Source organism: Limulus polyphemus, unplaced genomic scaffold (assembly GCF_000517525.1).
Source record: "Limulus polyphemus unplaced genomic scaffold, Limulus_polyphemus-2.1.2 Scaffold8578, whole genome shotgun sequence".
Classification (NCBI taxonomy): Eukaryota; Metazoa; Arthropoda; class Merostomata; order Xiphosura; family Limulidae; genus Limulus; species Limulus polyphemus.
The window spans coordinates 15230-20867 of record NW_013674188.1 but is presented as its reverse complement, the minus strand read 5'-3'; the positions used below and the strand labels follow the sequence as shown (position 1 = coordinate 20867).

The 5638-nt window shown below is 33.2% G+C and overlaps 1 long non-coding RNA gene across 2 annotated transcripts in view; it reads right to left on the bottom strand.

Moving 5' to 3' along the window:
* The window catches only part of LOC106475434, a 10651-nt gene extending 5300 nt beyond the window's left edge, over positions 1 to 5351 (bottom strand). The window contains exon 1 of one of the 2 annotated variants that reach the window (XR_001291816.2): positions 5178 to 5351. This is a non-coding gene — a long non-coding RNA (uncharacterized LOC106475434). Of the gene's footprint in view, positions 1 to 4894; positions 5134 to 5177 lie in introns of those variants that run through there. The other variant, XR_002608872.1, reaches the window with a different exon arrangement.
* Between the last annotated feature and the right edge of the window lie 287 nt (positions 5352 to 5638).

Sequence of the window (5638 nt, the reverse complement as noted above, 5' to 3'; positions counted from 1 at the left end):
CCTATAGCGTGGTTCACTAAATGTGACCTATAGCGTGGTTCACTAAACGTGACCTATAGCGTGGTTCACTAAATGTGACCTATAGCGTGGTTCACTAAATGTGACCTATAGCGTGGTTCAGTAGATGTGACCTATAGTGTGGTTCACTAAATGTGACCTTTAGTGTGGTTCAGTGGATGTGACCTATAGTGGTGGTTCAGTGGATGTGACCTATAGTGTGGTTCACTAAATGTGACCTTTCGTGTGGTTCACTAAATTTGACCTATAGTGTGGTTCAGTAGATGTGACCTATAGTGTGGTTCAGTAGATGTGACCTATAGTGTAGTTCAGTAGATGTGACCTATAGCGTGGTTCACTAGATGTGACCTATAGCATGGTTCACTAGATGTGACCTTTAGTGTGGTTCACTAGATGTGACCTTTAGTGTGGTTCACTAGATGTGACCTATAACGTGGTTCACTAAATGTGACCTATAACGTGGTTCACTAAATGTGACCTATAACGTGGTTCACTAAATGTGACCTATAGTGTGGTTCACTAAATGTGACCTATAGTGTGGTTCAGTGGATGTGACCTATAGTGTGGTTCAGTGGATGTGACCTATAGTGTGGTTCAGTGGATGTGACCTATAGTGTGGTTCACTAGATGTGACCTATAACGTGGTTCACTAGATGTGACCTATAACGTGGTTCACTAGATGTGACCTATAACAGTGAACCACGCTATAGGTCACATCTAGTGAACCACATATATTTTATTTATTATCATCAAAATTTTCATTGCACAAAACCTACTTGTAAATGCTCAAAAAGTATTGTTGTCTCCTTAGCTGTGGGAGATGTAAATGTTCAAAAAGTATTGTTGTCTCCTTAGCTGTGGGAGATGTAAATGTTCAAAAAGTATTGTTGTCTCCTTAGCTGTGGGAGATGTAAATGTTCAAAAAGTATTGTTGTCTCCGTAGCTGTGGGAGATGTAATTTAATAATTTGACCAGACTTATATTATTTCATGTAATACAAGTGTAATGAGCATGAATATAATTAAAACATAATCAAGGAGATACATCACCTTGTGTTGTAGTAAAACTTAATAGAAAACTTGTTTAAAAAAAAAGTGTATTTATTGATGCTTTTCCTCCAGATTTCATACTCGTTGTTCTAAAATGTGAGGAGTGTTTTCTAATCAAAATCTTGAGTGTGTGTCCAAGTAACTATAAACCACACTATAGGTCACATCTAGTGAACCATGCTATAGGTCACATCTAGTGAACCACGTTATAGGTCACATCTAGTGAACCATGCTATAGGTCACATCTAGTGAACCATGCTATAGGTCACATCTAGTGAACCATGCTATAGGTCACATCTAGTGAACCACGTTATAGGTCACATCTAGTGAACCACATTATAGGTCACATCTAGTGAACCACGTTATAGGTCACATCTAGTGAACCACGTTATAGGTCACATCTAGTGAACCACGTTATAGGTCACATTTAGTGAACCACGCTATAGGTCACATTTAGTGAACCACGCTATAGGTCACATTTAGTGAACCACGCTATAGGTCACATTTAAATTTTAATAACAATAACTAATTTATCAGAGAAATTAAATTTGGTATAAATTAATTACAAAAGTATCAGTTCTAAAACTAAGTTAGAAGTTACACAGATAGTAATCATAACACTGTACAAACAGATGTATCAGTAAGGAGGTGCAAAAATTACATTAATCAGGTTGAAATTAGAATCATGTAACTTCATGTTATTGGTACTGTGTCAGTCCATGTCAGGTCAATTACACTCAATTTGATGGTACTGGGTCTGAATGGGTCAGTCCGTGTCCAATCAATCCCCCTCATATTCTCATGTTGTTCATATTTTCAAAGTAACAAGAAGCCAATATAAACATTTACATATGACTCGCAAAACCGGCACATCCCTTTGGCTTATAGCCACACTATAATTAACAAGCGAATGAGGTTCACTCAATTTTATTTTAATGGAAAACAGTGACTGATACTTGTCATATCGTTTCTAAAAGATTTTAGCATGTTTAGAATGTGCCACTTAATTGTCCATTTAAACTTTTATCTACTGTATTATCAAATACAAAAATCACCTGACAATTAACTACGAAAATAGAAACGAAACCTAAACCTTTTGTTTAGTGATGTCATCTATGAGCTTCCCAAATGAGGATATAAAGAAACTTTATTAAAATATTAAAAATTATATTTTGTAGGTATAAGGGATATATATATCATATGGCTTGTTAGTTTGACCTTGTTTTTATTTGTATTAAAACAGAATAAATTCTGAATGATTTGTAATCAGTCTCTTAAAATTTAAAATATTTGTGGAAGACAAACTAACAAGTCACTATCAATGGTTACATCATGCAACAATACTGCCGATCATTTGTTTTTTCAGGAAACGTAATCTAAAATGAATAAAAACTTGGGTTATATTTTCATTCATTTACAAGCTAATAATGTCTAAGTTCAAGCAATATGTCATCTCAAGACAAACCATTCAAATATTTTCAGCTTATGTCAAGGGTTTCAAGAGTTATCAAGAGACAAAATAAAAGTCAATGATTAACATCAAAATATGGATAACAAGAGACCACCTGGTCCTTCAAAGCTGTCCCTGTGCTCTTACCCTTAAAAAAAATTAAGAAATTAAACACATCCTTTATTCTTCAGAAAATTATCTATTCCACTCTCAAATTCTTGTAAAGTGCTAACTTCAACCACGGTCAACAGTCACTCATTCCATTAACTAATCACCCCATTGGAAAAATAAAACTGTCTTAACTTAGCATTTTTTTTGTCAAATCTTAAACTTTTCATTTTATCCAATTATCTTAACAATACAACAAAAACCTTTACCTTATTGCTCCCCTAAATAATCTTGTAAACTTCAATAAGCCCACCTTCTTTTCTCAACTTACCTGGTTGGAACCTGTTTATCTTGAGTACATGTTACTGCTGTTTGAAGCTTATGGATCAATCCATAACAAATGAATTACTCTCTAAAAAGTGAAATTTTATGTATCTTGATGCTGTTTGGCAAGAATGTTGGTCTCGTAGAGACACATGAATCTGCCAAGTTTCACGTCTCTGGGTCAAATAGCTATTGTGGGAGAAGTCACCAAATATTTGAACCGAAATGGTTTCCAGATGAAACCAATCACATAAAAATATAAATAACATTTTTATTTTAAATGCTACAGTAAAATGTAAATTACTCCTGGAAAGCTCTCTTCATATTCTAACCATCTTATCGAAACCAGAACTTTGGCCTCATTTGGACTGTCAGCCCCCACATAGGTTGGATATTAAAGTTCACAACATCCCCCCCAAGTTTGTACCAAATATCATATACCAAATATCAGCCTGGGTTCATTACACTGTATCATTGTAGATTCAAGGTTGATAAACTTAGGAATACATAGAAATGAAAATCAACTTGGAGATGATAGAGGGTTCAGCCAGTCTGTAAAACACGTGCACCTCTAATGCATCCCAATAGTTCAGTATATTGATGCTGCATTGTGTTAACTACTGATATGTAAAACAGAAATAAAATTTAATTATACTCTTAAATAATGCAGACTTAAGAATTTATATCAATGGACAAGTATCAGTATACAGTTGAACTTCTACCACATGAACAGTAGCTGATTCAGCTAGAAGTGAAGGATTGTTGGAGCCAAAGTTGGTGCATGTTCGGACCATTAAAGGCTCCTCAACAACTACACCAGCCTCCAAAAATGTTAGAACCCAAAGAACTTACATCCTACCAAAGCACACACAAAGGATTTACGCACAAGCAATTAGAACATGGTGAAAAAACTACTGATTCCAGGCCAAAAACTATGCATCAAATGCAGAAAGGATCTGACCTAAATTAGTCATCCTACTAATACTAAAAAAAAAAAAAAGGAGTCAACAGCAGCAATGAATTTTCAGTGCCACCCGAGAGAGGTATATGGGAAGGGAATAGATTTCTTAAGTTAAAAGCAACAGAGTATTAGAAAGGAAATCAGGCCATTAAAGGGTGCTGATAGCAAGGTTTTTTATTTACAGCTATGAGATGGTTGACCTTTTAATTGTATCAAGTATCAAGAAATTATTTAAGAATACATATTTATTGAACCCTTAAATATATATATTCTAAAACACTATACTCAAGTTATCACTTATTGAATCTCCTCAATCATCACATGTTAAACATCCTGTATGTAATTAATTTATTACTACACATTTAATTTATTCAATATTAACATCTGATCGCAGCAAAAGACATATGTAGATTAGAACTAAGCAATAACCCAGTAATGAAAAAAAAAACTAATTTAATTTACTGTTATTAGTTATAATAAGTAGAATATTTTTAACTTTTATAGCTGAGTGTAATATCTCAGTATATTAACATATGGTTTAACAACATTCCACTCAAGGTTATAATTAGTATTAAAATATCTAATATCATTGTTTAATGCATAATTTTGTGATTCCACACAAAGATTCCATTACTTCCCTTAAGACATCAGAACTGTCAAACTATAAACTTCAAATGATTTGTTAGAATATAAAGTCTAAAGATAAGTGTCCTAGCTGAGTTAAAATAAAAATACATCTTGTGGTTCACCTCATTTCTAGAGTACAATCAGTAAAATCAATTGATAAAAATCCAATGAAATAAAAAAATAAAAACACCAAGCAAACCACTGATAGAAAATCAACTATGAATGTGATTCATATTTTGTGTACTCGTACAAAAAATATTTAAAACTCAATACAAGCCCCAAATTATAAAGATACTTTACCTCAAGTTTAATTAACAATAACATAGTTTGCATAACTCGATGTTTAAATTTAGTTACCTTATAAATCCATTTGAAACTGAAACTGTGAGCTGAGAAAGCTTGGTTTATCTATATTATATACATTTAATACTATTACTAATAGTAATAATATTACTATTAGCATTATGTAACTTGTGAGTTGAATTTGGAACGGTGTGTTGACTTTACATGCTAAATGACTGGTCCTTCTATCCAACTGTTGCGATTACGCCTCGTAGCATAATTATTACAGAATAACAAGATTATCTAAAATATAAATCTGGCAAAAAACACTCTGAATTATTCTCATCTTTTCACTTACTTTGTTCTACTTCTGTCTCTTATGAATCACGACTAGATACTGATAATAGTAAAATCACGTCGTTAAGTCAATTATCTTTGTTAGAGGTCGCCTTCTGCAATTTTCACAAGAAAAAACTTTATCGTTATTTCAAACCACTTAAAATGCCTAGAATTTAGGAAATTAAAAAATATATTAGAAATAAATTTGTGTCTTTGTCGTCAAGCGCAAAGTTACACAGGAGACTCTCTGTTTTGTGCCTACCACGGGTATCGAAACCCGATTTTAATGTTATAAGCCTAGATAGTTACGGCTGAACCAGTGAGGGAAGACAAAAAAGAAACATACTTATCTCACTCATCATACTGTTAAAAGGGGGAAAAGATATAGAAAATAACGAGACAATTTAAGGCAGTATTCCACTCTTAATACTTTTTAGTACAAAATAATGTTATGTATTTCCCATTGCATTATTAATATTT